Raw genomic sequence first — 21,549 nt, 5'->3', positions numbered from 1 at the left:
TATGCTTAAAAATAGCCTTGTATCCATTTCAGCTGAGGTGCTGATCCCTCAGTGACTGCCTCCACATCTTTAATGTCACTTCTGAGTGCTCGTTTATTACAGGAAGTGAAGTAAATCAGTGGGGAGGCCGATTAGAATCCCTGTTAGAGGAAAGTGGATAAAAATGAGATTAGGGAATGTGAGTGCATCTCTAAACCACTGCACTTGACCAAACCAATTACATTTAAGTATGCCTTCTGCTCCAGCCCAAAGGAGCAAGCAGTGATTCAGGAAAAAAAGAGACTCGAACTCTGAGTGGTAAGCTATAGTCATTGGCTTCACACACACACAATACACAAACGCACACACACACACAACACACACACATACATACACACACACCACAACACACATACATACACAACACACACATACACACACACAGATATGCAACACACACATACACACATAGACACACAACACACACGCATACACACACAGACAACACACACATACACAACACACACAATACAACACACACACACCACAACACAGACAACACACACATACATACACAACACACACATACACAACACACACACAACACACATACATACAAAACACACACAACACACACACAACACACATACACAACACACAGACAACACACACATACATACACAACACACACAATACACACACAACACACACAACACACACAACAGACAACACACACATACATACACAACACACACATACACAACACACACACAACACACATACACAACACACAGACAACACACACATACATACACAACACACACAATACACACACAACACACACAACACACACAACAGACAACACACACATACATACACAACACACACATACACAACACACACAGCACACACACATACACAACACACAGACCACACACATACATACACAACACACACAATAAAACACACAACATACACAACACACACATACACAACACACAATACAACACACACATACATAACACACACAACACAGACAACACACACATACATACACAACACACACAGATACATACACACACGTACACAACACACATATACACAACACAACACACAGATAACACACATACATACACAGCACACACACAACACAAACAACACACACAACACATACACAACGCACACAACACACAGCACACACATACACAACACACACAGATACGCAACACACATACACAACACACATACAACACATACACAACACACACACACACACACACACACACAGAGCCTGCATGATTTTCCTCAGGTGAAGTGGTATTTTCCCATGGTAACTTCTCCAGATGTTCTTAAACCTGCTTTCTGACAACAATACTTCCTATTTACGGTGCACATTCTAAGTCCTGGGCACTGGGCTGGGAGTTTTACGTATGTAATTTCATTTAATCTTCACAACAAATCTGTGACATGGATAGTGTTGCCCCTTTAAAGATGAGGAAATGAAAGCTCAGAGAATAATAATATTAATAATAATGCTTACTTTTAAAAATACTTACATGTGCTAGATGGTTTTACACACACTGCTCATCTAATCTTTCATGATTCTGTGAGATATGTTTTTGTCCCCATTTTAAAGATGAGGAGAATGTGGCTCATAATTATTTATAGTAGCTACCACCTATTATATACTAATTGCATACCAGGCACTGCATCACATTTTTTTAATATACAACGCATTATGCTTTTAATTCTTACAACCTAGTAACATAAATCTTATCATCTCCACTTTATAAATGAGTAAATGAGGGCACAGCAAGGCAGACAACTTGCCCAATAGCATTCAACTAAGGCAAGATGAAGCCAGGATTTTAACCAATAATAGGTAATTTCAAAGCCTGAATACTTAACCTATGCCATGCACTATCCCTACTTCATTGCCTTTCTAATTTTGCATTTATTTTTTCCTTTATTTCTAGTTAATGTAATGTAAATGTTTCTGGAGAAACTTCAGATCTGGAAGACATGGATTCAAAATCAGTTTGAAGTGGCTCTCACTGTCCAAATCTGGGACAATTTGAGCCTCAAAATAAATAATGACAGTAATGGATTATGATCCATTTGGTAAGTAGGAATTCATGAGTCCTCACTGATATGAATGAATAAATGAAGAGAACAGAAAGCTTTTCCTTAAAGTAGAAAGCCAGCCAATAAATACAGAAGGAATGATGGATCTAGAAAACCACCACAGTGGCAATCACCATAGTAATAATTAACTCTTGCAAGAAACATCAATGGATGCCAAACCTAGTGGGTGGAAGTGGAGTGAGGAATATAGTCTCAAAGTATCTCCCCACAAAGTACTTATTAATACCAGGGGGAAAATAATTTTACAACAGAGGACAAGGCAGACACTACAATCTTAATCAAGAAGTCAAAGTTGGGGTTTCCCTGGTGGCGCAGTGGTTGAGAATCTGCCTGCTAATGCAGGGGACACGGGTTCGAGCCCTGGTCTGGGAGGATCCCACATGCCGTGGAGCAACTAGGCCCGTGAGCCACAACTACTGAGCCTGCACGTCTGGAGCCTGTGCTCCGCAACAAGAGAGGCCGCGATAGTGAGAGGACCGCACACCGCGATGAAGAGTGGCCCCCGCTTGCCACAACTAGAGAAAGCCCTCGCACAGAAACAAAGACCCAACACAGCAAAAATTAATTAATTAATAAACTCCTACCCCCAACATCTTCTAAAAAAAAAAAAGTCAAAGTTAATACCACCACTCACAGGACAGACACCACATGCCAGATACAATAAAGGAAACACAGCATCCATGATATCATAGCCAAAAATGCATCCTGGGGTCTAATCATGAGAAAACATCAGAAAAACACAAATAGAGGGACAGTCTACAGAATGACAGGTGTATAATTTTCAAAAATGTCAATGTCATGAAAAGACTGAAGACATGTTCCAGAATAAGGAGACTGATGAAAACACAACTGAGTGCAACATGTGACCTTGGATTAGATTCTTTAAGGTGCCACTGGAAAAACTGGCAAAATTTAAATGGGGTCTCTGGGTGAAGAATATACATTTCTTTTAACCTTTCTTGCAACTTTAAGTTTGAAGTCTGTCAAATAAAAAATATTAAAAAAAAAAATTCAACCGGGGAGCTTCCGGGAAGATGGCGGAGGAGTAAGACGCGATCACCTTCCTCCTCACAGATACACCAGAAATACATCTACACGTGGAACAACTCCTACAGAACACCTACTGAACGCTGGCAGAAGACCTCAGACCTCCCAAAAGGCAAGAAAACCCCCACGTACCTGGGTAGGGCAAAACAAAAAAGAATAAACACAGACAAAAGGATAGCGACAGGGCCGGCACCAGTGGGAGGGAGCTGTGAAGGAGGAAACGTTTCCACACACTAGGAAGCCCCTTCGCGGCCGGAGACTGCGGGTGGCGGAGGGTGGAAGCTTCAGAGCCCCGGAGGAGAGCACAGCCACAGAGGTGCGGAGGGCAAAGCGGGGAGAGATTCGCGCACAGAGGATCAGGGCCGACCGGCACTCACCAGCCCGAGAGGCTTGTCTGCTCACACGCCGGGGCGGGCGGGGCTGGGAGTTGAGGCTCAGGCTTCAGTCGGAGCGCCTGGAGAGGCCTGGGGTTGGCGGCGTGAACACAGCCTGCAGGGGGTTACTGCGCCACGGCTGGCCGGGAGGGAGTCCGGGGAAAAGTCTGGACCTGCCGAAGAGGCAAGAGACTTTTTCTTCCCTCTTTGTTTCCTGGTGCGCAAGGAGAGGGGATTAACACTGCTGCTTAAAGGAGCTCCAGAGACGGGCGCGAGCCGCGGCTAAAAGCGCGGACCCCAGGGACGGGCGGGAGACGCTAAGGCTGCTGCTGCCGCCACCAAGAAGCCTGTGTGCGAGCACAGGTCACTATCCACACCCGCCTTCCGGGGAGGCTCTGCAGCCCGCCACTGCCAGGGTCCCGGGATCCAGGGACAACTTCCCCGTGAGAACGCACGGCGCGCCTCAGGCTGGTGCAACGTCACGCCGGCCTCTGCCGCCGGAGGCTCGCCCCGCACTCCGTGCCCCTCCCTGCCCGCGGCCTGAGTGAGACAGAGCCCCCGAATCAGCTGCTCCTTTAACCCCATCCTGTCTGAGCGAAGAACAGACGCCCTCAGGCGACCTACACGCAGAGGCGGGGCCAAATCCAAAGCTGAGCCCCTGGGAGCTGTGAGAACAGAGAAAGGGAAATATCTCCCAGCAGCCTCAGAAGCAGCGGATTAAAGCTCCACAATCAACTTGATGTACCCTGCATCTGTGGAATACCTGAATACACAACGAACCATCCCAAATTGAGGAGGTGGTCTTTGAGAGCAAGATTTATAATTTATTCCCCTTTTCCTCTTTTTGTGAGTGTGTATGTGTATGCTTCTGTGTGAGATTTTGTCTGTATAGCTTTGCTTCCACCATTTGTCCTAGGGTTCTATCCGTCCGTTTTTTTTTTTGTTTTTTAAATTTTTTTTCTTAATAATTATTTTTTTATTTTAATAACTTTATTAAATTTTATCTTACTTTATTTTATTTTACTTTATCTTTTCTTTCTTTTTTTCCTTCTTTCCCTCCTTCCTTCCTTCCTCCCTTCCTCCCTCCCTCCTTCCTTTCTTTCTTTCTTTCTTCTTCTACTAATTCATTCTTTCTACTTTTTCTCCCTTTTATTCTGAGCCATGTGGATGAAAGGCTCTTGGTGCTGCAGCCAGAAGTCAGTGCTGTGCCTCTGAGGTGGGAGCGCCAACTTCAGGACACTGGTCCACAAGAGACCTCCCAGCTCCACATAATATCAAATGGTGAAAATCTCCCAGAGATCTCCATCTCAACACCAGCACCCAGCTTCACCCAACGACCAGCAATCTACAGTGCTGGACATCCTATACCAAACAACTAGCAAGACAGGAACACAACCCCACCCATTAGCAGAGAGGCGCCTAAAATCATAATAAGTCCACAGACACCCCAAAACACACCACCAAATGTGGAACTGCCCACCAGAAACACAAGATCCAGCCTCATCCACCAGAACACAGGCACTAGTCACCTCCACCAGGAAGCCTACACAACCCACCGAACCAACCTTAGCCACTGGGGACAGACACCAAAAACAACGGGAACTACGAACCTGCAGCCTGCAAAAAGGAGACCCCAAACACAGTAAGATAAGCAAAATGAGAACACAGAAAAACACACAGCAGATGAAGGAGCAAGGTAAAACTCCACCAGACCTAACAAATGAAGAGGAAATAGGCAGTCTACCTGAAAAAGAATTCAGAATAATGATAGTACAGATGACCCAAAATCTTGGAAATAGAAGAGACAAAATGCAAGAAACATTTAACAAGGACCTAGAAGAACTAAAGATGAAACAAACAACGATGAACAACACAATAAATGAAATTAAAAATACTCTAGATGGCAATAGCAGAATAACTGAGGCAGAAGAACGGATAAGTGACCTGGAAGATAAAAGAGGGGCAATAACTACTGCAGAGCAGAATAAAGAAAAAAGAATGAAAAGAACTGAGGACAGTCTCAGAGACCTCTGGGACAACATTAAATGCACCAACATTCGAATTATAGGGGTTCCAGAAGAAGAAGAGAAAAAGAAAGGGACTGAGAAAATATTTGAAGAGATTATAGTTAAAAACTTCCCTAATATGGGAAAGGAAATAGTTAATCAAGTCCAGGAAGCACAGAGAGTCCCATACAGGATAAATCCAAGGAGAAACACGCCAAGACACATATTAATCGAACTGTCAAAAATTAAATACAAAGAAAACATATTAAAAGCAGCAAGGGAAAAACAACAAATAACACACAAGGGAATCCCCATAAGGTTAACAGCTGATCTTTCAGCAGAAACTCTGCAAGCCAGAAGGAACTGACAGGACATACTTAAAGTGATGAAGGAGAAAACCTGCAACCAAAATTACTCTACCCAGCAAGGATCTCATTCAGATTTGATAGAGAAATTAAAATCTTTACAGACAAACAAAAGCTGAGAGAGTTCAGCACCACCAAACCAGCTTTAAAACAAATGCTAAAGGAACTTCTCTAGGCAGGAAACACAAGAGAAGGAAAAGACCTACAATAACGAGCCAAAAACAATTAAGAAAATGGGAATAGGAACATACATATTGATAATTACCTTAAATGTAAATGGACTAAATGCTCCCACCAAAAGACACAGCTTAGCTGAATGGTTACAAAAACAAGACCTGTATATATGCTGCTTACAAGAGACCCACTTCAGACCTAGAGACACATACAGACTGAAAGTAAGGGGATGGAAAAAGGTATTTCATGCAAATGGAAACCAAAAGAAAGCTGGAGTAGCAATTCTCATATCAGACAAAATAGACTTTAAAATAAAGAATATTAGAAGGGACAAAGAAGGACACTACATAATGAACAGGGATTGATCCAAGAAGAAGATATAACAATTGTAAATATTTATGCACCCAACATAGGAGCACCTCAATACATAAGACAAATACTAACAGCCATAAAAGGGGAATCGACAGTAACACATTCATAGTAGGGGACTTTAACACCCCACTTTCACCAATGGACAGATCATCCAAAATGAAAATAAATAAGGAAACGTGAGCTTTAAATGATACATTAAACAAGATGGACTTAATTGATATTTATAGGACATTCCATCCATAAACAACAGAATACACATTTTTCTCAAGTGCTCATGGAACATTCTCCAGGATAGATCGTACCTTGGGTCACAAAAATCAAGCCTTGGTAAATTTTAAAAAATTGGTATTGTATCAAGTATCTTTTCCGACCACAACACTATGAGACTAGATATCAATTACAGGAAAAGATGTGTAAAAAATACAAACACATGGAGGCTAAACAATACACTACTGAATAACGAAGTGATCACTGAAGAAATCAAAGGGGAAATAAAAAAATACCTAGAAACAAATGACAATGGAGACACGACGACCCAAAATCTATGGGATGCAGCAAAAGCAGTTCTAAGAGGGAAGTTTATAGCAACACAATCCTACCTTAAGAAACAGGAAACATCTCCAATAAACAACCTAAACTTGCACCTAAAACAATGAGAGAAAGAAGAACAAAAAACCCCCAAAGTTACCAGAAAGAAAGAAATCATAAAGATCAGATGAGAAATAAATGAAAAAGAAATGAAGGAAATGAGAGCAAAGATCAATAAAACTAAAAGCTGGTTCTTTGAGAAGATAAACAAAATTGATAAACCATTAGCCATACTCATCAAGAAAAAAACAGAGAAGACTCAATAGAATTAGAAATGAAAAAGGAGAAGTAACAACTGACACTGCAGAAATACAAAAAATCATGAGAGATTACTACAAGCAACACTATGCCAATAAAATGGACAACCTGGAAGAAATAGACAAATTCTTAGAAATGTACAACCTGCCAAGACTGAATCAGGAAGAAATAGAAAATATGAACAGACCAATCACAAGCACTGAAATTGAGACTGTGATTAAAAATCTTCCAACAAACAAAAGCCCAGGACCAGATGGCTTCACAGGCGAATTCTATCAAACATTTAGAGAAGAGCTAACACCTATCCTTCTCAAACTCATCCAAAATATAGCAGAGGGAGGAACACTCCCAAACTCATTCTACGAGGCCACCATCACCTTGATACCAAAACCAGACAAGGATGTCACAAAGAAAGAAAACTAGAGGCCAGTATCACTGATGAACATAGATGCAAAAATCCTCAACAAAATACTAGCAAACAGAATCCAACAGCACATTAAAAGGATCATACACCATGATCAAGTGGGGTTTATCCCAGGAATGCAAGGATTCTTCAATATATGCAAATCAATCAACGTGATACACCATATTTACAAATTGAAGGAGAAAAACCATATGATCATCTCAATAGATGCAGCCAAAGCTTTTGACAAAATTCAACACCCATTTATGATAAAAACTCTCCAGAAAGCAGGCATAGAGGGAACCTTCCTCAACATAATAAAGGCCATGTATGACAAACTTACAGCCAAAATCGTCCTCAATGGTGAAAAACTGAAACCATTTCCACTAAGATCAGGAACAAGGCAAGGTTGCCCACTCTCACCACTATTATTCAACATAGTTTTGGAAGTTTTAGCCACAGAAATCAGAGAAGTAAAGAAATAAAAGTAATTCAAATTGGAAAAGAAGAAGTATAGCTGTCACTGTTGGCAGATGACATGATACTATACATAGAGAATCCTAAGGATGCTACCAGGAAACTACTAGAGCTAATCAATGATTTTGGTAAAGTTGCAGGATACAAAATTAATGCACAGAAATCTCTGGCATTCCTATACACTAATGATGAAAAATCTGAAAGTGAAATTAAGAAAACACTCCTATTTACCATTGAAACAAAAAGAATAAAATATCTAGGAATAGACCTACCTAAAGAGACAAAAGACCTATATGCAGAAAATTATAATACACTGATGAAAGAAATTAAAGATGATACATATAGATGGAGAGATATACCATGTTCTTGGATTGGAAGAATAAACATTGTGAAAATGACTCCACTACCCAAAGCAATCTACAGATTCAATGCAATCCCTATCAAACTACCACTGGCATTTTTCACAGAACTAGAACAAAAAATTTCACAATTTGTATGGAAACACAAAAGTCCCCAAAGAGCCAAAGCAATCTTGAGAAAGAAAAATGGAGGTGGAGGAATCAGGCTCCCTGACTTCAGACTATACTACAAAGCTACAGTAATCAAGACAGTGTGATACTGGCACAGAAACAGAAATATAGATCAATGGAACAGGATAGAATGCCCAGAGATAAACCCATGCACATATGGTCACCTTATCTTTGATAAAGGAGGCAAGAATATACAGTGGAGAAAAGACAGCCTCTTCAATAAGTGGTGCTGGGAAGACTGGACAGCTACATGTAAAAGAATGAAATTAGAACACTCCCTAACACCATACACAAAAATAAACTCAAAATGGATTAAAGACCTAAATGTAAGGCCAGACACCATCAAACTCTTAGAGGAAAACATAGGCAGAACACTCTATGACATAAATCACAGCAAGATCCTTTTTGACCCACCTCCTAGAGAAATGGAAATAAAAATAAACAAATGGGACCTAATTAAACTTAAAACTTTTTCACAGCAAAGGAAACCATAAACAAGGTGAAAAGACAACCCTCAGAATGGGAGAAAATATTTGCAAATGAAGCAACTGACAAAGGATTAATCTTCAAAATTTACAAGCAGCTCATGCAGCTCAATAACAAAAAAACAAACAACCCAATCCAAAAATGGGCCAAAGACCTAAATAGGCATTTCTCCAAAGAAGGTATACAGATTGCCAACAAACACATGAAAGGATGCTCAACATCACTAATCATTAGAGAAATGCAAATCAAAACTACAATGAGGTATCACCTCAGAACTGTCAGAATGGCCATCATCAAAAAATCTACAAACAATAAATGCTGGAGAGGGTGTGGAGAAAAGGGAACCCTCTTGCACTGTTGGTGGGAATGTAAATTGATACAGCCACTATAGAGAACAGTATGGAGGTTCCTTAAAAAACTAAAAATAGAACTACCCTGCGACCCAGCAATCCCACTACTGGGCATATACCCTGAGAAAACCATCATTCAAAAAGAGTCATGTACCAAAATGTTCATTGCAGCTCTATTTACAATAGCCAGGACATGAAAGCAACCAAAGTGTCCATCAACAGATGAATGGATAAAGAAGATGTGGCACATATATACAATGGAATATTACTCAGCCATAAAAAGGAAGGAAACTGAGTTATTTGTAGTGAGGTGGATGGACCTAGAGTCTGTCATACAGAGTTAAGTAAGTCAGGAAGAGAAAAGCAAATACCGTATGCTAACACATATATATGGAATCTAAAAAAAAAAAAAAAAAGTGGTCATGAAGAACCTAGGGGCAAGATGGTAATAAAAATGCAGACCTACTAGAGAATGGACTTGAGGATACGGGGAGGGGGAAGGGTAAGCTGGGACAAAGTAGGAGAGTGGCGTGGACATATATACACTACCAAACGTAAAATAGATCGCTAGTGGGAAGCAGCCGCATAGCTTAGGGGGATCAGCTCGGTGCTTTGTGACCACCTAGAGGGGTGGGATAGGGAGGGTGGTAGGTAGGGAGACGCAGGAGGGAAGAGATATGGGGACACATGTATATGTATAACTGATTCACTTTGTTATAAAGCAGAAACTAACACACCACTGTAAAGCAATTATACTACAATAAAGATGTTAAAAAAAAAAAGAAACAGGTGTGTCTGGACATAGGGCAAAATTTGATTAATAGCACGAATGTGGAAATCAAAGTACCATACTGGAAATATTGGATAAATATTAATACTCAATAGATAACTTGGTTGATTTGTCATTTGAATAGAAAAACTAAGATAGAGGAAAAATGAAACTACGTAGAATATTTGAAAGTCTCATCATCACAGATATTTCACTGATATACTGGAAATCCCTAGACAGGACCTGACCTTAAATATAGATGGATATGGGAAAAATAACTGCTGTGTTATCTCTCTTTGAAACAAGCTCCCTGTAACTTCTGGGGAGCACACAAAGTTAACGAGAGATAAATTCCACCTTTTGGGGAACTCTTAAGCACTTTTAAAGTTGTAGTTCGGGCTTCCCTTGTGGCGCAGTGGTTGAGAGTCTGCCTGCCGATGCAGGGACACGGGTTTGAGTCCTGGTCTGGGAGGATTCCACATGCCGCGGAGCAACTGGGCCCGTGAGCCACAACTACTGAGCCTGCGCGCCTGGAGCCTGTGCTCCGCAACGAGAGGCCGCGATAGTGAGAGGCCCGCGCACCGCGATGAAGAGTGGCCCCTGCTCGCTGCAACTGGAGAAAGCCCTCGCACAGAAAGGAAGACCCAACACAGCCAAAAATAAATAATAAATAAATTAATTAAAAAAAAATAAAGTTGTAGTTCATCTTAATAAAGTGTCAACACAGAAAGCCAACCAGTATTCACCTCAGCCCAGAAAGAATTCTTCCTATCCAAAGAGACTGAAGTTAGATTGGATTAGAAAGGAATTTCCCTCTTTATCTTCAGAAATTTTAGAATTCCTTCTTTTATTATTACTCCTTCTCTTTCTCTCCTGGAAGGCTGATCTGTTCCTACTTTTTTCTTACTGATGCGTCTCATCCTACTCCAAAGAAAGAGAGTTGAGGTTTAGACAGATCACAGACTACGTTTCATTGTTCAATTACTGTAAAAGGGGCATAAGGATCCTGTAAACACTGCTAACTTTTCTTAAACATCCTTAGTATCTTTCTTAGGTAACTTTTCATTCTAGTTCAGGTGGTGTCTGTGTATGTGTATGTGTGTGTGTGTGTGTGTGTACATGTGTGTAGGCACATGTTAGAAATGATAATATATTTTTAAAACACAAAATAACTTTCTTCAAAAATGTACCTACTATTAAGTGACTCTGGGAGGCCGTATGCTTATTCCAGTTTTTTTTTTTTTTTAAGTCTTTATTGAATTTGTTACAATATTGCTTCTCTTTTATGTTTTGGTTTTTTGGCCGCAAGGCATGTGGGATCCTAGCTCCCCCACCAGAGATTGAACCCGCACCCCGTCCATTGGAAGGCAAAGTTTTAACCACTGGACCACCAGGGAAGTCCCTGCTTATTCCAGTTTTGAGGCATTTGTTCATGAAGATATTTCTAAAGCCTGGCTACATTGACAGGAATATAGTCATTCGACAATATAATCTCTGTTGGGTTCATCAATCTCAGTTAAATAAATATTGAATACATCAGTTAAATAAATCAATTTAAGCTAAATAAAATTACGGCACAAACATACAATGGAAAGTATTCCCAACTCAGCCGCTGTTAAAAAGAATTATTTAGCTCACCTCCAGGATACATTAAGTGAAAAAAGACAGATGCAACACTGTGTGTAGTGTGCTACCATTTACATGAGGGGAAAGAAGAATATATATGTATATGTTTATAAAAGCACAAACTTTTTCTGAAAGGACACATAGGAAACTTTGCCTGTGGTGGGTAAAGGGAGTGTGGCCAGAGGAGGAGGAATGGAAGGACAGAAACCTATTTGTTCCTGTGTCTGAATTTATCATGCATATGTTTTACCCATTCAACAAAAAGGCAAAAGAATCACAAAGAAGTCTCCCTCAGTCCCCTTTTTAGTAGCCATGTGGTAGAGTGCTCTACGGACACAAGGTTGAGCTTTGGGGTAAGCCAGGTTAAGATGTGAATACACATGCTAACTGAGAGACTTCCTGTGGGTCCCTTAACTTCCCTGAAGTTCTCTTCTCTGTGACATGGGGGAGATGATAACTACTTTAGGGTTGCCTCGGGATTAACGAAAACAAGGAATGGAAAAACGCAGCAGGCACTCAGAAAACCCTAAGCCCGAATTCCTCCCTGCATGTAGGAAGGGACTTGCTTTGGTTATATGACGTCCTTAATCATTTTTAAAGAGTTAATTGATTGCAGCCTGTTCTTTTCCATCTCTGCCACATCCAAAGGTTGTAAACAAGACTTTAAGGAGAAAGGCCTCACTATGCCACAGGGAGCAAATCTTGGTGCCTCAAAATCAAGATCCCAGTTGAGGCATTACCATGAGGGAAAGGTGGATTTGAAGAAAAAAGAGGGAAAGGAACTTTTACTACTTGTCTTGGTACATGAAATTTCACCATTAAATTTATCTTTTATATCCCAGTGGCTAGTAAATTCCTAGCAGCCTTGGCATAGATGATTCTTAAACCTCATCTGCTAACACTTTGCAGGGAATTAGTTTAAGCAATTAAAATCCTTCCCTTACCCAAACACCACCATCCATAAAATAGAGGACTGGTGAAAGGGAAGGTCGAGCAGCCTCTGGTCCAGTTCAAGCTGCTAGTTGATACACTTTTAAAAGTAATTTTATCCTTAAGACCTTTTACTGGGGGCTTCCCTGGTGGCGCAGTGGTTAAGAATCCGCCTGACAATGCAGGGGACACAGGTTCAAGCCCTGGTCCGGGAAGATCTCACATGCTGCGGAGCAACTAAGCCCATGAGCCACAACTACTGAGCCTGCGCTCTAGAGCCTGTGAGCCACAACTACTGAAGCCCGCGCCTAGAGCCTGTGCTCTGCAACAAGAGAAGCCACCGCAGCGAGACACCCGTGCCACCGCAACGAAGAGTAGTCCCTGCTCCCTGCAACTAGAGAAAGCCGCGCACAGCAACGAAGAACCAAAGCAGCCAAAAAAATAAATAAATAAAATTAAAAATTAAAAAAAGACCCTTTACTGCCATCTGCTGGACAACTGTAGGTATCAACTGTCCAGATTCTCCCACTGACTACAAGACAATGGCACCCCCTGGAATTGTGAGACACAAGGCCCACACAACTGTGAGCAACAGCTCAAAACAAGCTTCATAGTTTTGCCAAGGCACTACTCATGCAGCACAGGCACCATAGATAAGTGGCTGTCACCTTTAGGTGTGGGTTCGCATGAATTCTTCCCTGCAAAGACTTTTCTTGCCCATCCATGATACTGGACTGAATGTTGCTCCCTTTTTCCAGAACCTCTAGACTGGGAATATCTGCAGGGCCCCTTCAGATCATTTTAAAGACCCCTTTAGGGGTCCATGACCTCCCCAGGTGAAAAAGCTTTTAAGGAGTGTGAATTCATCTTCCCATCATTGCTTGAGGCAGCACCATAAATTGTGACAGTCATAGAAAGCCAATGGAATACAGCATCGTATGCAAGCTCTGTGGATGCAAAACAGATCTGACTAGGTGCCATCAAAACAAGGAACTGACCACTAGTAACTGCTGAGGTCTCGGGTGCTGGGGAGCAGGGCGAGGAGAGGAGGGGAAAGAAGTCCTGTGGGGCTCACGCAGCTGGCCAGCTCCGCATCGCAAAGACAGAAATGAGGTTTGGCTTCATTTCAGCCCACTGATTGCTTTACTTCAAATTACCCTAACTACTTAGCATGGTAAATTAAGTTGAAACCCCCAAAAGTTTGCAGAGGATGTCATCTAATCTGATTAAAAGGAATATTCCCGTCACAAGCAAGGGAGGAAATGGAAATTACTCTGAGTGCACTGCTATTAAATAATTTGCATAGACTTGCATATGCTATGCATCAGAAAAGCATATGCTATTTAGATTTAATGAAATAATTTTCCCTCTCTAAAGACTGCTGCAGCCTCTGTCCTTCCCTATCTGTCTTTTTCTTTTCTCATCTACCTCTTTTTGAATGTTAAAATTATTTCATGGGAAGAGTATATGGTTGTGCACAAATTACGTGAAATATGCTAATAATCTCCCTGCTGGCAGGGCTGGGAGGTACTAAAACTGCATTGCCAAACTTCCCCTGTGCCCTCCCCCGTGTCCCCCTCACATAATTAAAGGCTCCCTTAATAGCCTTTAAAAGGTTCAACTCGATTCATTTGGGGCTTCCATTGATGGGGGAGGGTGGTTAAAACCAATCCTTTGGCTCTACTTTCCAAGTGATGTTTTCCTAACAGTAAGGAATTGCATCTAAATCAAAATGAAAATGAAAGGAAAAAATCACCAACAAGCTCATGTCATCCCCGTCTGTTGAGTCTATGATGCTGCCATTGTGGTTGCACATGTACAATAATCACCCTTGAAAGATTTTTGTGCTTGCTCTGCTTTTCAAGGTTCAAAACCCTTGATGAATGTTGGCTGCTGTTAAAGCATCACCCCCATTTTTATCAATGGAGACAAGGAAGCCCCGCTAGATGATCATGATGCCTTAGTGGCAGGGGGGTTGGATGGGAGATGAAATCTATCTATATTTATATTCTCTGTAGATATACACTAGTTTGGGGTAATATTTTAGCAGATCTCATGTTCAGTTGTAATGTAGCCAACAGAGGAATTCTAGTGAATTCCCCAACAAAATTACATTAGGATCAAATGTGATCGTTATAAACACTATCCAGATGTTGGGGATGGACTGGATATAACTCTTTAAGCCCCAAATTACAGTATAATAAATGCAAGCATGGGGATCTGCCAATACATCTGAACTTCATGTCGGAAACCAGGTCTGACCTTAATTTAACTCTATAAGGAACTAAGAGTTTCCCCACTTGTATAGTTAGGATGCATCCAAAGATCTCCAAGTGCTACACTGTCACGAGTTTTATCACTTACTTGAAGAATGACCATATTGAATACTGGCATCAAGCCAATCCTAGTGCAAGCATTTTATTAACACATTTAGAAAGGAAACAGAGTTGCAAATAGAAATAACTATTGAGGTTATGAAACAAACCTGTGAAATGAAATACAATACAATATTAAGATCACATTTGTCCTTGGTAAATCTCAGGGAGTTAAGATGCTATAATAAGCACTAAAATATTTTACTATATAAACCAGGGATGCAAACTAGCACAGCTCACAGAGAAAGCAAGGAAAAACTTCATCCTCTGCCCCTGAAATTTTTTTTCTATACTCAGTGCTGATATAAATGGATAACTTTGTATTATAGCTCAAGATCAGTATTGAATGCATTCTAATTAGAATGTTTGTGGTTATGAGGGAAGATGAATATTTCAAATATTCTAGTGTCAATTTTTATTTAAAAAAGCAGGCACTCTGGAAAGCTAGACTCCACAGATGAATCAAGCTATGGAGTAAATAGTCAACTACAACATGCCTACTAGCTGCATGATATTGTGTTGATGTTGCTAAAAGAAACAGAAAGTAAAAGGCAACGATTTAAGGAGTGCCAAGTATGCATCAAGTTCTTTAAGAAATATAAGCTTTTTTATCTGGATACACCAAACCATAGAATGGTCTCTTCCCTGGAGAAACTTAATATACTGTGCCAAAGACATGAGATATGCAACCCTCCCAAATTCAGAAGTTAAATCCCAAACAAAATAATAGGTGTCACAAGTCAGCATAAGTACAGCTTTGAGGGGCTCTGGGTGTCTCCTACCACCAACTTTCCAAACAACAACAACAAAAGCTATCTGTAGCAGTCAAAACGCATTGAAAAACACAAGAAATTAGCTACCAAAAAAAAAAAAAAAAACGTGTGAAACCTACAGCATTATAATTGTTAACTAAGAGTATTTTTTAAAATCATACATTTGTTTGCAAAAAGAAATTAAATATCTATCACCATCACATTTACATGGTCTGGGACCTCTTCCTCTGCTCCTTCCCGACCTCCTTCCCCAATATTTTCATCACTCAGTATATGACTTTGAGGCAGACAAAGAGTACAAAGGAGTTTCAAGAAGGGAAGTTTGTCTGAGATTGACGAACTTGGATGAGCCAGCACCGTGAGCTTCAAGATATTCTCAGCAGAACAACCTAAATGTCCATCAATAGATGAATGGATAAACAATATGTGGTATATCCATACAATAGAATATTATTCAGCCATTAAAATGAATGAAATCCTGACGCATGCCACAACCTTGAAAAGATTATGCTAAGTGAAAGAAGCCAGACACAGAAGGATGAACACTGTATAATTCCACTTGTATGAGGTATACTTAGAATAGGCAAATTCATAGAGACAGAAAGTCAAACAGTGGTTACTGGAGGCTGAGAGGAGGGTTGAATGGGGAGTTATTGTTTAACTGGGACAGAGTTTCTGTTTCAGATAATGGAAAATTTCTGGAAATGGATAATGGTGATGGTTGTACCACATTGTGGATGTACTTAATACCAATGAATTGTACACTTAAAAACAGATTAAATGGTAAATTTTATACTATGTGTATTTTATCATAAAAAAAGATGTTCTCAGGGGAAAAGCCAGTGGAAGCCAGGGTGCCTGGCAGTGATAGGCCCGGAGTACATAAGGGAAAGATGAGTGAGTGTAGGTAGAGCAGGCTTGCGGAAAGCTGATTTCCTCCCAGGGTCAGTCAGGTAACTGTGTAGAAAACGACAGGGTGTAGGGATTACTGTGAGAACTTAGAAGTGCCTGACCCACCTAAAGGCAATATTCAATTTTAAAAAAGGAGCTCTTTGCCACATCTGCTGCAAGAATGAAGACCATTCTCAACAATCAGACTGTCGACATTCCAAAAAATGTCCATGTTACTCCAAAGGGACACACGGTTATTGTGAAGGGCCCCAGAGGCACCCTGCAATGGGGCTTCAATCACATCAGTGTAGAACTCAGTCTCCTTGGAAAGAAAAAGAAGAGTCTCCAAGTTGACAAATGGTAGGGAAATAGAAAGGAACTGGCAACTGTTTACACTATCTGTAGTCATGTATAGAACATGATCAAGGGTGTTACAATGGGCTTCCGTTACACATGAGGTCTGTGTATGCTCACTTCCCCATCAACGTTGTTATTCAGGAGAATGGTTCTGTTGTTGAAATCTGAAATTTTGGGGGTGAAAAATACATCCGCAGGGCTCAGATGAGGCCAGGCGTTGCTTGTTCAGTATCTCAAGCCCAGAAAGATGAGTTGATTCTTGAAGGAAATGACATTGAACTTGTGTCAAATTCAGCTGCTTGCTGCATCGCACGGGGAGATCAGCTCAGTGTTTTGTGACCACCTAGAGGGGTGGGGTAGGGAGGGTGGGAGGGAGACGCAAGTGGGAGGGGATATGGGGATATATGTATACATATAGCTGATTCACTTTGTTATACGGCAGAAACTAAAACAACATTGTAAAGCAATTATCCTCCAATAAAGATGTTTAAAAAAAATTCAGCTGCTTTGATTTAGCAAGCCACAACAGTTAAAAACAAGGACATCAGAAAATTTTTGGATGGTATCTATGTTTCTGAAAAAGGAACAGTTCAGTAGGCTGATGAACAAGATCCGAGTGGTCTGGCTACAGAAACAGAAAGATACCAGATGATTCTTCAGACTCATTTGTGATATATTAAAGATTCAATAAAAGCTCTTTTGATTTGGGACTTTTTCTTAAAAAAAAAAAAGTAAACACTGCACAAACCATCTTCAGGGCAAGGATACCAATTTTTCACTCCTATTATCAGCCATCAATGTGATGTCAGAACTAAAACAAACACTTCTTATGGGTCTTCTACTTCTAAGCATATCTTACCAGAAACTGGAGATAGAACTTGGGGAGTGAAGGAGAGAAAAGAAGATGTGTAACAACCAAACAACCACCACCATTTATAGCAAACTTACTGTGTCCTAGGTAGGCAGGAAGTGTTTTACATATATTTTCTTATTTAATCCTCACAACCACCTGCGAAGTAGGAACTACAATTAACCCCATGTTACAGATGCAGAAACAGAGGCATAGAGAGGTTAGGTCTCTGGCAGGTAGACAAGTGGAAGAGCCAGCTGGCCATCTGATTCCAGTTTAGGGTCCCTGCCCTCAAGGCATAAGAAAAAGGGTAGACCAGTAATCCTCAAACTGGAAACCTTTTTCAAACATACAGGGCTAAGAAAGACATAATATTTAAAGCTGTCAGAGTAAACTAAGTTGACGAAGGTAAGCATATAACGAAAGGAGAGGAAGTCAGATACTCATGTGCATATTTGAGTGGAAAAGGAAGAGAATACAATGGAGACTGAGGATTTGTTAGAGATGGAGGAAAATACCAAGAGTGTGAGTGGCACCAAGTCAAAGGAAAAGAGGGTTTCAAAAATTTCAGTCATACCAAGGACTACACAGAAAGACACACCAAGAGTAGGCTTGTACCACTAGGTGAGAGTGCAGTAACAAACCACCCCAAACCTTAGGCTTTAGAAAACAAAGTCTTGCTCAAGATACATGCCCATCACTGGGTGGCAGGGAATTCCTCTCCACACTGATGCTCTTCCTTCAGGACCTGGGCAGCAACCACCTGCAGCATTGCCCTTAGCACAGGAGAGAGAATGGGAGAGTAGCTGACTAAGGCCTAGCTCGTAAAAGATTTTGCATGCAAATGCATGTGTCACTTCCACTCCTATCTCATTGGCAGAAGTCAGTCATGTGGCCACATTCCAATGCAAGGGGTGGAAAGTAAAATTCTCCCACGAGCCTAAGAGGATCAGAAATATTTGGTGGATACCACACTACCCCAAGAGCAGTCTTAATACACCCCCTAACGTTGACAGTGTTCCACAGATTAAAAATATTTCTTACCTCTATTATCTCACGGGAGCCCCCAAAATCAAGGTCTGTTTTTTTATTTCCATTTTAAAGCCTGAGGAAACAGGCTTGAAGAAATTAAGTTACTTGCCCAAGGTCACATACTACTAAGTAGTAGGGCTGGGATTTGAACCCTAGTTTCCTGACACTTAGTCTAGTCTAGGGCTGTTTCCTTGATGCCTCCAGGCAGATGGGGGCAGATGCCAGATTGCGGTGGTTGAGAAATTATCTGGAAGTGAAGAAATGGAAGAGCGTACACACTAAGAAGCTTAGATCTGATCTTGCAGCCATGGGAAGTTTCCTAGCTGGAGAGTGACATATTGAAAGGAATGTTTTAAAAGCTTAATTTACAGCCCCTCCAGTGTGCCCCAGACAGGCAGTCACATGCTCCAGGGAAGGATTATTAATTGTTTCAGCCTTTCAGGAAAGTGAGTTGGCAATATGGATCAGGAGTCTTTTTAAGAAAAGTTCATTCTCTTCTAAAACTCTTCTACAAGAATATATCAGATAAGGATTAGTAAGGCCATTAATATTACAGGGAAGTATTTTAATCACACACACAAAAATATTTTGTAAAAAATTTAAATTCCAAACACAGGCAAACAAGAAAATGTAGTTTACCCATGAGACAGAATATGAGGGAATGTTTCAAAAGATTTTCAGTGGCATGGGGAAAATCCTCATGATGTAAAGTTAAGAAAACAGAATATAAAACTGTACAGTGTTGAGACAGTTATGAAAATATAGACACACATACGTATTCTCTGGGTGGCTGGATTATGAACGATTGTATTTCATTTAGACTTTCCTAGGTTTTCTACAACATTACACGTATTACTTTTATGAGAAAAAATAATAAAATATAAAAAGAAATTGATAACTACACAGGGTGAATTAGAAGAGAGTAGAAACAAACAAACAAAAATCTAGCCTTTTATGGGGGCACAGGGCAAGAGGAGAAGTTTGTTACTGTGTTGTTTCATTTTAACTAAAAGATATTACACTGCCTGTGAGGTAAAGAGGCACAGCCACCAATGGGAAAGGTTTGGTTATTAACCACAGCAGGAATAGAGCTGCAGAAAAGACTAATCACATACCATCGTTTCATTTAGCAGCCGCTCTTTTTATAGAAAGGAAAAGAATAGAATTAATCTTGACATTAGTCAGAATGTTACATTTGTGTGGCCAGTTGTCACTGCCTTATGGTTTAGAAAAAGATTGGTCTGAGAGTAAAGAGACATGGGCTCTGAACTGGGTCATGAACTCCTAATATCTCGGCAAAGTTGGGACGTCAACAGTTTCCTCATCTGTTGAAAAGCACAGGGTTAAAATAGGTCACCTCTAAAACATTTTTCAGCCTTAAGTCTTATGATTATTTTAGTTCATATTAATTTCATGTTAATGAAACCAATCTGTAAGGGTATTTGTGTGAAACATCTTCAAATAGACCACCCACCAAATAAAACTACATTGAAATGCTTTTATGTGTCAGTATTCTAGGTGCCATATTAAATTAAGAGTCCTTTCTCCAGCATTTAACATTTCCAAAAATGGTTCATAGACTTAAAGGAAAAGTTGGCTGTGAGATTTTTGAAGAGCTTTACAATGGAATTATCTTTTTTCCCCCCAAAGACTAAAAAGAGCCCAGTAGGAGGTGGAAGGTGGGGAAGACATCTAAACACACAGACACACACACCACAAACGACCACCATTACCCACTTAGCTTTGATAGTCAGGACGGTAAGCTTGTCTTTTTTCTTTTGGATACCACTGCCTTTAAGTGAGAAATTTGGGGGAAATTTGCAAATATAAAATGCAACTCAATTTCACTAAGTAGGGAGACATAAAACAGATCCAACTCACCTGAATTTCCAGATAAGGAACAAAAAGCCTTCATTAATAAATACAGAAAATATTTTAAAGCAGGATTCAGCAAACTCTTCCTTAAAAGGCCAAAAAAAATTTTTTTAAAAATACATAAAAAGGCCAGATAGTAAATATTTTGGGATTTTCAGGCCAGAGGAGGGTCTCATTCATAAGTATTCAACTCTGCCTCTGTTGCACAAAAGCAGTCATAGAAAATACATGAATGAGTGGGCCTGGCTACGTTCCAATAAAACTTTATTTGCAAAACCAGATGACCAGCCAATTGGCCTGCCCCTGTTGTAAAGCATATCTTCTATTTATGCATCTGGTTAGAAGATGAGGGTGAAAAGGAAGAGGAAGAAAAACATAGTAAGTGGAAAAACTGAGATGAGAGGGGAGAGAGAGAATGCAAGAAGGGTAGTGATTTGACCCTAAGGAGGAAATTGAAGTAATATCCACACAGAAAAAGAGGCCAGTGCAGAAAATTTTTTTTTAAAAGAGGAAAATG

At 40.4% G+C, this 21,549-nt stretch overlaps 1 pseudogene across 1 annotated transcript; it reads left to right on the top strand.

The window, feature by feature from the left end:
* The first annotated feature begins 17,099 nt into the window (after positions 1-17,099).
* LOC307194658 (large ribosomal subunit protein uL6-like) lies at positions 17,100-17,872 on the top strand (annotated as a pseudogene). The gene is made up of 2 exons: positions 17,100-17,605; positions 17,792-17,872. The product of its transcript is annotated as a large ribosomal subunit protein uL6-like (transcript).
* Positions 17,873-21,549: the final 3,677 nt, after the last annotated feature.

This window comes from Stenella coeruleoalba (genome assembly GCF_951394435.1).
Source record: "Stenella coeruleoalba genome assembly, chromosome: 11".
NCBI lineage: Eukaryota > Metazoa > Chordata > Mammalia > Artiodactyla > Delphinidae > Stenella > Stenella coeruleoalba.
The sequence above is the reverse complement of the archived record's forward strand: the minus strand, read 5'-3'. Positions and strand labels throughout refer to the sequence as shown.